This window comes from Triturus cristatus, chromosome 11, assembly GCF_964204655.1.
Source record: "Triturus cristatus chromosome 11, aTriCri1.1, whole genome shotgun sequence".
NCBI classification, from domain to species: domain Eukaryota; kingdom Metazoa; phylum Chordata; class Amphibia; order Caudata; family Salamandridae; genus Triturus; species Triturus cristatus.
This window is the reverse complement of record NC_140594.1, coordinates 61105456-61118265: the sequence shown is the minus strand read 5'-3', so window position 1 is coordinate 61118265 and position 12810 is coordinate 61105456. Positions and strand designations below refer to the sequence as shown.

Genomic DNA, 12810 nt, shown 5'->3' with positions numbered 1-12810 from the left:
GACGCCCCACGGCCTTGTGTGCCGAACCTAGCGGTGCCTAACCATCCCTCTACATCCCAACTTACGCCTCGAAGTGGTGGTCACTCCTGGAAGATCCTCGTCCCCGAGCCTGCAGTGTTTCTTTGTCCCAGAGAATCCCCATTGAAATCAACAGGGCACCCGACCTCAAAACAGCACCCTGCACCCAGCTGCCCTAGCGCCGCTGAGGGTGCCCCTTTTGTGCTAACTTGGTCCCCAACTTGCCCTGAGCTTAACCCTAGGAGCTTTGCTCCAACAACCCTGTGGCCTGCTTGCCAGCCGCCACCAACCGGAGCCCCCCCTATCCTCCATAGGATAACAGTGGGTCTCAACACTCTGCACCCAGCCGCCCGAGTGCCGCTGAGGGTGCAACAACAGTGCATCACTGACCCTGGGAGACCCCTGAGGCTAACCCCAGCACCCTAACTCAAAAGACCGATTACTTACCTTGAAAACGATAACTCTTTTTTCCTCATAGGATAACATTGACACTTTTTCTCCCAAAAAGGTTCGAAGTGTCGACTTTTGAAAACTAAGAATATTCCTTAAAAATCGCACTCATAACCTAACCGAATTTTCTCAGCTGTTTGCAGGAAAGGTCCCAGTGCTGAACCCAGGTGTCCAGCACTGAGTAAGAAAAGTAACTAAAAAGTAACTTACCTGTGAATTGAATTTCCTTCCATAGGATAACATTGGGGGTTCTTTGTGAAAAAGTTTCTAAGTGTCAACTTTTGAAATACAAAGAATATTCTTTAAAAATCATACCTCTAACTAAAACACATTTAATCAACTGTTTTCAGGAAATGTCCCAGTGCTGAATCTAGGATCCAGCCCTGTGTTAGCAAAAGTAATCTGAAAACTAATTAATTGCATTTTTCTTAAAAATCCCATTCATTTGAATGTACTATACCGCTAAGTGTTGCAAACTGCTTACTTAAACTGTAACCAAAATCAGTACAAGTTATACTGCAATTTTGAACTGTGTTCATACAAGTAATTTACTCCTGCAAAGTATTTATATGCTTACTTGTACCAGGCTTGCTTGGTTCTAGAAATAAAACAACAGCATATTTTTTTATACAAAAACAATTGGCCTAGAGTTCAGTTCTTGAGTGTGTGAATTCATTTGCTGACTGAGTGTGTACATCAAATGCTTAACACTGTCCTCTGATACTGCACTTTAGAGAGTAAGGTTCTATCTAACTTTAACCTCTGCCAAACCTCTGGAGACCCTTGGACTCTATACACACTGTACCTCACTTTGGTGCAGTATATATAGAGCCAGTTTCTTACAATAGTGACAAGCTCTCCCCCCTCCAATTCCATCTAATGCTACAGTCTCTGCAGCCTACGCACTCAGCCTATGATGAAAGGAAGCACCAGCAGCCTCACATAGGAAATAAAATGTCCTATGTGTCCTAAAGGAAAGTTTCAGTTCTATTAGGGACACAGAGAAGGTTATGCTTAAGTTTCTTTACTGAAATATTCATTACAGCCAATTAAACAAGCATTGGCAGAGCCAATAGGTCTTGCCAATGCAGGAGCAATTGGCTTTGTTTTTTAGCTATATGCTGTGACGAATGGGTGAAAGTAGAGGGAAAAAAGTGCTAAGAAATGGCCAGCACTGGACGCGCCATAGTGCCTTTATCTTTTATAACATTTTGTTAAAATACATTGACAAAAACAGAAACTCTTGCATAGGCACAACCTACTGGCTTTGGCAATGCTTGTTTTTCTAACTTGCAGCTATGATATTCCCTATTTCCATGCAAAGCAATAAGTGTTGCTGTTGCAGCAGCTTCTCTTACATCTATGTGAGAGGCCACAGACATGACAAATTCCGATTTCCTTCCTGGTATCTTTACAGCTTATAAATAAATAAGTAATCCAAAGTCTTGTCCTTCATAGAATCTGTAAACTCTGCATTGCTTTTGTGCAGACGCATGTGAATTGTGACAGGCTATTTAATGGCCCCTTAAGCATTACAGTTTGGAGTAGTACTTTGCAACCAGTTTATCCTGCACATTTTGTGCGATGTCTCAGTCTGATTCACTCTCCCAGGACATGTATCCAGTCACAGCATAAATGAATACCCATCATGCTCTTTCTTAGAGTGACAATATGTCTTTCATGATCTATTCTCCTCTCTGGATAGTTATAACTCTCCTCTTTACATATTGCTATACGTGTTGTTTTATCATCGTGTTCTTGCATTCTGTTGTACCATGTATACCTGGAGTTGGCCTAACGGCTAGGGCGCTCAACCTCGAATCTGGGGAACTGGGTTCGAGTTTCAGCAATGATGCTGAACATCCTGTGATTCTGGGCAAATCACTTAATCTCCCTGTGCCTAACAAAAATGAATGTGTCCTCATGTAATGCAACTGGTGCTATGTAAAGCGCTCTGATACACGATTCGGGTCAAGTTCGCGCAATATAAAACTATGTAAAAAAAAAAAAATACCTATAAGGCACTGTGTAAACATTTCTGCTTCATTTAGGACTGTGAAACTCTCTCTAGCGCCCGCGAATTGTTAGTCACTATGGGAAAATCTGAAAATAAATAGCACTACATGTATAAATAGCACAAATAGCTTCCAAACGTTACCCACATGCCCTCTTTCCGTGTTGCTTCCCACCCCCTTCCCACCCTACTAGCATTTAAAAAAAAAAAGAAGTCTATGATTTGGCCAGCGATGGCTGCGTCATAGCTCTTTTAAAAAAATTGTATTCCACCCATGTTGCACAGCAACCATGCTGGTGTACAACATTGCTAAAATAGCATTGAGAAAGCAAACAGCTCTTAGATGAGACCTACTGACTTTGCCAATGTTGTTTAGTTTGTTGACTTCTGGTACTTGTAGCTTTACTTTACCAGTAACACAAGTTGAAATACAAGTGCCATAATGAAAGGGACTTGTAGTGCTTGCACCTGACACAGACCCACTCATGGACTCTGCAAAACAAATAACCAACCATTCCAGTCCATTTCAGTGAAATTTTGGCGCAGCATCTCACCACCGAATGTACCTTATTACAACATTCTGATAGGTGGAGCTTGGAGACCTGTAACATGCAATGGAATACTCCATTAGTCATTTCATGCTGCGGTGCTGTTTAGTGCTAAGGTTTGAACAGAATTCAAGTGCACGAGGATAATCAATATTTCTTTTGAGGCTTGATTTGCTGTTGATTGGGCTGTGAGTTAGCGTATGCTCTACAAGCAGGAAACAATACTAACCCAATGCAGCTCGCCTGTGCATGCACCTGTGCTGGTGCTGCTTCTCTCCAACTCCGCTTCCAGCAGAATTGCTGGTTCCAACAATGAAGACAGCTGTATTAGCGGTCAGCGCTATCATAATGCCTTTTTAGGGTCTATCCTGCAAAAGCACTAGCTTGTGCATGCGTATTGCTTGCAAGACACTGTTGTTAACAAAAAAGGCTTACACTTTGTTGTTATGGTCAAGCCTGCGATAGCAAGGGCTAATGCATGCTTATTGTTTGTGAGATGCTGTTGCTAACAAAAAGGGCTTGGAGCCCACCCGTTGCTTACAATCTGTTGGCTTGCGTGGCTTTACAGCCTCGTAATTATTCACTGCAGGCCAAGCGTAATTTCTAGATCTTTCTGTGGAGCAGGGACCAAGCACTGATTGATTCAACTTAATCAGTGCTTGTCCACTGATCCTGACGTGATTGAGGTACTATTTTGTCCTTTTTTAACTTCTAGTGCCCAGCAAACAGAAGGCATATGACGTGGCAAAAATGCGCACAGCAGGGTAAACATGATTGCAAAGATGTATTTCCTATATTAAACTTTCTTTTATTTTGCCATGTCTTCTTTTCTCACTTTGCACTCATGTTTTCTTTTGTTTTCGCTTTGGGATGCTGTTCCCAAAAGATGACTATTATCTTGTTATATTTTGCTTGCCCCATCTTTGCTTGTTTATGGTTTTTGCTTTTTCCCTTTGGCTGGGGCTGTCATGTGAACAATGCTTATACACAGAAAGGATTGTGCTACCTACTTAACAAAGAATACATGCGTGCATCTCTGTGCAGTACATATTATCATACTTTCCATCCGGCTGAAGTGCGTTACAAACAAGTCAAAAACTTCTTTTAAACTAAGTGTGTTGCAGAATTGCAAGCTACTCAATGAATGGCACCCTCATGTTAACATGTTATAAGTGAAAACAGGAATGCTTTCATCAGTTCCTCTCCATGGGTGAGACCTGTGGGAAAATAACATGTGTAAGCACTGCTTAAAAATAAAAACTAACAAGAGATAATGCTTGTCTTACACAGAAAATACAGTAGGGGTGAAATAAAACTTGAACTTATGGCTCATGAGCGCCTCCATGTTTCAAGTCAGACCTGGCTTTTCTATCATTAGGACTATGCCTTCTGGAAATTGTAGTTCACAGTTTCCCATTACACATATGACCTTAAAATGTTCTGTTGACTAACAAGTTGGCACTGGCTGATCATGTCCAATGTCATTGCGGCCAATTGGAAGCTGTAAGGATGAATGGTTGAATAACTCATGCATATAAGCATATATGCGCATGCGTTACTCGTTACTTCAGTTAAATATCCTTACATAAAATAAGTAACCTGTTTAAACCTGCTAGGCAATGATGAAACACCATTTAAGGAATGACGACTAACAGCTTTAAGAAACTATGCATTCCAATGTTATCATTCCAGGAATGCATTGCAAAATAAGTCATTCCCATATGTTAAGTTAGTACAGTGCTCTGAAGCAGCCTTCTTGATTGCTCTAAAGAAATATCAAACACAATAAATAGTACTTTTACCAAGCTGGCTCTTTATATAGTATACCAAAAAGAGGTATACTGTGCAAAGAGTCCAGGTATTCCCTTATGAGCAGACAGGGGTTAGTGTGGTCGAGCAGCCTTTGGCTTATCAGAAAGGAGGGTTAGGCATCTGCACACACACAGTCAATAAATGGTGCACATGACTCAATAAGGAGATCCACACCAATTTACAAAAACAACACGTATCTTTATATATACATAGGCATGAGAATACAATCAAGTATCTTTATATATACATAGGCATGAGAATACAATCAGGTATCTTTATATATACATAGGCATGAGAATACAATCAAGTATCTTTATATATACATAGGCATGAGAATACAATCAGGTAAGTACGTTTTGAAATAGAAATACTATTAGGTCTTAAAAATCAACACAGTGCAATTTTCATAGGCGTCAATGTTATCCTATGGAATGGAGGAAAACGTTCTTTACAGCGACTTACGAGACTGAAGGGACCAATCCTCAGGACATAAGGTGAATACAGGGCAAGGTCCAAGGCACCACCAGCAGGTCACCTCTGTCACATGGTCCATGGGGACATTGTTGTCTTCTCTAAGTTAGCATGAGCACTCTGTAGACTGTCCGCTGCTTTGCGCATGTTCCTACACGAGCTAGTATTTTGCAAATGCCTCTTGATATTTTGTCATGAGAACCTACCGTTGTTTTCACTCTTTGCTGGGTCCTGGGATTTAGGCTGAACAAGGTCGAACAACAATGCCCCTTGTTATTCTGTTCTTGTCAGGCCCTAACACCTAGACAAAACATGCAGATGCTGCTGTTGTTTGGGAATACGTACTTTGGTTTTATTGGAATACCCAAACAGGTAGCACACACTTGGAGAGGGAGCTTTCCAGGGAGAAGAGCATGACAGCACCTATGATGTCGATCTACCATCTATAGACTGAGGTATGGGGTCTGCAGAAAACACCCAGAGATCTTCTAATATATAATCATCCTGCTTCTATACAAGGGGAGGGTGGTTAGGCTATGCTGTCCCTCGTTATGACAGCTCCTTTTATGATTTACGGACTACTTGCTATGCTGACCGTATTTGTGTTATACATTTTTCTGCTCATTGTGGCATGTAGACTGCATATTAGAGCACGTTAGTTAAAATAAATATTTTAAATTTGTTTGTGTCTCTGTCAGATCTTATTGTGGACAAGGACAAGAGTTTGAGCGAAAGGGTGTGTCTTGTAACCGCGATTCCTAAGAGTGTCGGGAATGTTGTGTTCAGGGGTGTCTAATCACTTGTTCCTCTGTGAGTGAGTAGGAGGGCAAGTGAGAAACTATAGCTAGTCAGTCTTGGGCTCATGGGTACTAAGGTGGCAGGATGACTCAGTCCCTATATTCTAAGGTCCCATAATCCTACGCATAGTTCTGTATTTGCGCAGAATCCCTGCAACATGGCGCAGCCAACGTTTGGTCTGGTACTTATTCACGGGACCCCTGAGTAGCACTTGTGCTTGTCCAGGATACCCTGTCACCGGTTCCCGGATACGTCCGTGGTGGGAGGGCTTAGCCTCTGGCAGTTGTAGGGTATGCCCAGTGGCATCACTATAGGTGTGCGGGGGGTGCGGACTACACCGGGTGACACCCTCATATGGGGTGACACCAACAGGGCCGGTGTGTACAGAGCAACCTAACTTTCCAGGAGGAGGAGGTGCCTGTGCGCAGTGCGCACTGTTTCCTCCTCCGCCGCGTCTGTGTGCCTCTCCAGGCCCGGGTTCCGGCAGTTCATGTCATTCCCGCATGCGCATTGAGCCCTAAAAGTGCGCATGCCTGGCCTGCAGCAGCAGCACGAGTGACGAGGAGCAGAGAATCTGTCTTGACCCCGGTTTCTGGGCCGCCATAATTTAATTTTATTCCTATGCTAGCCCACTGGCCGCCGACGTAGCCCCCCCGTCTGCCACCAACACAGCATGTGTGTTTCTCCGGCACCAATTGATTAATGATCATGGGTGGTGGTCAAGCGGTTATGCTGCCTGTGCTGTGTTGTTGTGAGTGAGTGACTTGTGACTTCTTGAGCAGGGCGCAGGGCGGAGGCAGTGCGGAGCGAGGTGGCCTGCCTCCGATCACTGATGACGTCTTCTATGAGTTGTGGGCCCATCTTTTGAGCTGTCAGGAGGCCTGCGAAGACGACTTTCAAGCACAGCTCTGTGTACATGCTGAGGCCTCTCGCCTGCTAGCGCGGCAGTTCTTCTCTTACTGAAAACAGTGACTGCAAGACGGGGTTCTCACTCTCTTTCCTCTCCTTTCTTTTATTTGCTCCCCTGTGAAATGGATCCAAAAAAGAAAATCACTTTTGCTGGAAATCAATGTCGTTTTTTTCTGACATTTAATTCCAAAGTGCAGCATCGGGAATACAAGTTTAAAAATATGAAAAACAAATAACTAAATAAAGTAAGACAGAGTGGTAGCAAACTGGCCAGATTGATTTTATTCACACCCAAACACATTAGCGCCACTTTTACAGAGTTTGCCAGTGTAGCTCTATTTCTGTTGGCTTTGTTTTCCCTGGGCTTGGAACTAGTTCACCAATCCTGGAGGTACTGCAATGTGAGGATTGAAAAACAAAATTTGTACTACTGCTCTGCATCTAGGGATGTTGTCTTTTTTTACTATACTGCTTACGTTTTGTAAGGATATAAGCAATGGCCATTGAAATGGGTCCATACTGGGCCCTGTTGTCATATCCTTAACTTTTCAGGCAAAAGCACTCACTGATTTCTGAACAGTGAGAGTAAAAGCGTTAAGGTAACCATGTTGTTCCTGCTTACATTTCACATGGTTTGCAAAATTTTGCATTCCCTATGATTGTTTGCTTTTTTCAGGACGCGGTCTCATTTTTTTTTGTAGGCCACATATTGATTGCTCTTGCCTAGTGTGTAATTTAAATTGAGCCGCATCCAGGTGTTTATAGCTGACAACAATTGGGTAGTAGTTGAAGGCAGTCTGAGTTTTTCTCTGTGGGGCAGTATGGTGTTTAGTGGGGGAGAAGATGTGGCACTATGGCCAGAGCTGCTGAATTTGGAACTGGGGAGCCAGATTCAGCCTTAATAACCAGTCCGCCAGACCACTCTCCTGAGAGAGCACTATCTCATGCTAGACCTTCGAAGGCTTCGCAAGACATTAGACGCCCCGGTGTCGTAGCACCAGCAGGTGGACCCTAGCATGACAAGTGTAGGTTAACCTTCAAGGCTTGTCCACCACTATTCATACTGAAGTTCACCTCCAGTCTTGCGGGCAGGCCTATAAAGCAGCAAACCCTAGAACAACAGTGACCCTGTCACTGAGATCACAAAACCCTAGAGAAGGGCCAGCTCTAGGGCGGTGCAACCGCTGTGACCGCACCAGGTGCTGACTTTAGGTGGAGGCATAATTTTTGCAAGTATATTATGGTTTTAAAAGCGCTTGCTGCCTCCTTCCTGGCCTCCAGCAATTTTCGGTAACAATAAAAATGTCATGATGACTCTGGTGATTAATGTTCTTCCTAGAGAGAGATCGGAATTTTGTCTAATGGAAGATTTGACTCATGGAAAGGTAGCTCAGAGGGTTAATGTACCTGCTGCAAAGAACATGTACCATGCAAATCACAAAGTGCACATAATGTAAATAGGCCAGTGGGCTACTGCTTTTGTCAGAGAGATCCTTTTGTTACTTGCAGTTTATAAGTTAAAATCCTAACATAGAACAGTGAGCTATTAACTGTCATCTACTCCGCAGCAACACAAGTCACATTTTTTATTAACTTTTGATATGTTTGACCTACAAACAATTTTTTAGTTTAAATGGTCAGATCATGCTGCAGATCTTGCATTATGAGGCAAATATGGCAGAGCCATTATTTAGAAAACATTTGAAAACTAGAATTTTTAGCCATTCATGTTTGAACTGCTGTTGTGGAAAAGAGAGACGTGCTGATGACAGAAACTCCATGGCTCGGAGACAAATGGCTTGTGCTTCCACATTTTATCGTATTTGGGGACATTCTGTGATTAGAAGCATATCCCACTTTGTGAATACATTTTACTGTCAATAACTCATTATAACCTTAAATAATCATGTGTATCCATTGGTTGATAAAACTGGGCAGTGAAACCAAACAAATACAAAACATTAGGATGTTTGCACATTCTGGCTACACCTCTGGCTCCGCCCACTGATCCAATCCTTGGGTAATTCCCGCCCTCTGATTCTCCACCCACAGTTCCCCTACTTTTTTTCCCCCACTTCGACCACTGATCGTGTTGCTGGATAGTGGGAACACCACACCAGTACAAAGTACCATACCTATGATATTAAAAATTCCAATAAACTGTTGACTAGCAGGTAGCCCACTGTACAACCTGATTAATGAGTCATTATCACACTGTTGTTAACAGGCACAGGGGTCTCTGCATAGAAGAATAAATTGGTTATATTTAAATTCATGTTTCATGCTCGGCATTTCATTTTTTAGTGTTCTCTGTAGGAATGTCTCTGATTTATGACTAGGTATCCTGGTGCTCTATAAGGTAATCATTTACTATGCTTTGAAAGTTAATACTGTCTAATATGTAATGAATAATGTGTTGAAAAATGCTTTGTTTTGGCCTTTCTGTCTCCCAAATTTTCTTAGGGGGGGAGAAGTTCAACCCCCCCCAAACTCCCCCTAGTAGTGGTTGCTCACTGTGCTTGCTCGCTATACACCATGTGGGGGCTAGTCTCACTTTTACTTTGTTCTCGCTGATTCACTACTTGTGTCTATTTTTGGTGCTCTCTGAAAGAATTTCTATGGGTACATATGACTGGGTGGGTAACCTGATGTTCTTTAAGGTCATCATCTACTATTTACTGTGCTTTGAAAGTTGATACCATTTGAATATGTAATGAAAAATGTGCTGTAAAATTCACTATCATGTGACCTGGCAGCCATCTGTAATTTGAAATGTGAAGACGGCACAAGGGGTGAATCTGTGGCGCTATCATTTTTCAGACCATTTACTTCTGTCACTCCCATCAGAGTACAGGAAGGGGGGCAGGGGGCTATTTTTGGCTGCCCTTTATTGGGCATTTATGTGCTATTGAACTGAGACCTTTATTTGGAATAGCTTGTAGGAGCACCTCTCCCCGATGTCCAAGCCTGGGTGGGAGGTTTAACTACGGTGTTATTGTCACACGACTCCGCCATGGTAGAGAGCTGCCTGGCAGAAACGCATCCACCAGTTAAATCTGGTTAAACCGCCAGGCATGCCCTGAAATGAGGGGGAAGCCGTCTCCTCGGGGCAAGCAGGGATGCACCCCTCAGGAGCAATGATTATAGACTTCGCTATCCCCCCCCAAATAGGGATGTGCAAAATGTACATAATTTGGTCCTGCATCAGCACATGAAAATTCAGCAAAATTATGTGAAATTGTGCATAATAATGCGAAATGCAAAACTGGCATATGGTGCTGTACTTTAGCAAGAAATTCACACTTGTGTCCACTTTGAATGTGAGAATGCATTTTGCTCTAAAAAAAGTACAAAAAAACACAAAAGCACCTCAAACAACAGCCGCTCGCTCTGTCATTCGCGTTGTTCCTGTGCAATGGGCATTCTCTGTAATTTCCTATGTTGAACAGCGCGTTATTACATGATGTGTCATAATAGGGTATGACTGAATGATGACTAGTCCACCTCTACGGAGGGCCTTCCACTGCACTGGAGCACTTCTTACACGTTTTTATTAACTTTTGATTTGCTTTACCTAAAGACAGAATTTTATTTTTGCTAAAATCTACAGGGTATGCAGCAGGGCCACTTTACAAGAGGCTTGCAATAATGCCATGATTCCCAACTGTGGTTAATAAACCAGAAATAATCATTCTACTGAATTCTATATTTTCATTTGCAGTGCCGGTCTTTCTTATTAAACCGTTGTACTGTATAATTTAACATGTTAGTTAATGATGCTTAAAAAGAAAATGCAATAATGAGCATGTTTGCTCAGCGGGTGATAGTCAATCCCGGCTTCCGTCTTTTACAGGCTTATTACCATCGATAAAATAGGCGACAAGTATGAAAACAAGAAAAATGACCAGCGGCACAGGGCGACTCACAAAACGACCAAGATGAAAACCTCCCAAATCATTTGCACAAACACCTCGTACTAGAGGTGACACTGACATCCTACATTTGACTGGACCTGCCGTTTCATCAGCCCACGCCCACTACACGTGCTTAAAAACACGCTTTGCTGTTGTTGGTGTTTTTAAAGTCGCTGTTTTTTTGATAATAATAGTTCAAGGATATATTATATCAATCATGCCACATGGAATACATACATCAAAGAGGCCAAGTGGATGCCAGCAAAGAAAAGCAAAAAAGGAAAAAAATGAATCACTCTCAACACTACGTGGATCCATGCTTCAATATGTCAAGAGACCAGATGATGGCCAGGGTAAGGGTTCATCAAAAGACACAGTTCCTCGGCCATCAATTGATAACACTGATCCTGATGCTAGTATGCATTCTGCAGAAGAGGAAGGAGTTGAAATGAAGCATAAAAACAAGGCAAGGAAATGGAAATTCAAATGGATTAACTTGAAGAAGAAGAGAGTACTGAAAGTGACTCTAACCATGATACTGTAAATGAGATGATGAATGAGGTTAAGGGGGAAAATTGGAATATTTTAAATGATGCTTCTTTTTGGAATATACCAGTTCCATATCATTTGTGGGTTGTAATCATCAAAAGAGGAAGTGCTTCTTTCCAGAACAAAGATGGCCCTTTCAGAATTGCGACAAGGCAAGATCCAAAAGTAAAAGGAGATGTTCGCCATCAAAAGAGTGGTTTTACAAGGTGATGCCAAATGGCAAGAAAGTGTTGCGATCATGGATGGTTTACTCACTCGTCAGTGAGAAATTATATTTTTTTTGCTGCCGACTCTTTGCCGCTAATCATGCTACAGACACGACATCCAAATTTGTGACTGGGTTTCAGATGTGGTGGAAACTGAGCCCGAAAGTGCATAATCATGAGACATCCGAAGACCACTTACATTGCCTTGAAAAATGGAAAACATTGGCAGCAGGACTTAGACTGCACAAAACAATTGACGCCGAAAGTATTGCTTTGATGGACATAGAGAAGAAAAAGTGGAGAGACATCTTGCACAGGTTGCTTGATATCACATTGTTTCTTGCCAAGCAGAATCTGGCATTCCAGGGCCACAATGAAGATGAATCTTCATTGAATAAAGGAAACTTTCTTGAAATGGTTGAGATGCTTTCTAAATATGACCCAGTGCTGAAAGAGCACCTAATGAGATTAAAGCGAAGCACATGTAAACTCAAAGCATCAGTATCTTATCTTGTACCAAAAACTCAGAATGTCCTAGCAAATCATGTGAAGGAGAAGCTTGTCATGGATATAAAATCTGCCAGGTATTTTGGGATCATGTTCGATAGCACACCTGACACATCACACACTGACCAAAATGTCCGAAGTGATCAGATATGTGAAAATCCATAATAGGAAAGTTGAAGTAAGAGAAGTGTTTCTGGGATTTTTCCCTTTAAAGGGGAAAAAAGCTGTTGACCTCAGTTCTGATATTCTTAAAAATCTGGAAAGTGATGGACTCGACATTATGATGTGCCGCGCTCAAGGTTACGATAATGCTGCTGCTAGAGCAGAGTTTTCAGTTTGAAAATCAACTGGGTTTTGAAGTTCTGGCATGTCTATTTGTTATATTAATTTATTAATTATTAATTATTAATTATTTGTCTTGTGTAAGTGTTTATACTTACTAATCAACTCGTTTGTTTTAACAAGAGAGAATTACACGTGGGAATGCATAAGTGTGCTGTTTAACAATAATGTGCGTGTTTTCATGTTTAAACGTTGCTGAGTGCTGTTTATTTTTAAGCACGAAACGCTTTTCGAATTAATGCTTTTCTATGTTGCAAGAGCTAGATAATTGC

General features: G+C 42.0%; 1 pseudogene; it reads left to right on the top strand.

The window, feature by feature from the left end:
- The first annotated feature begins 11486 nt into the window (after positions 1-11486).
- Positions 11487-12536, top strand: LOC146783231 (zinc finger MYM-type protein 1-like; annotated as a pseudogene).
- The last annotated feature ends 274 nt before the right edge of the window (positions 12537-12810 follow it).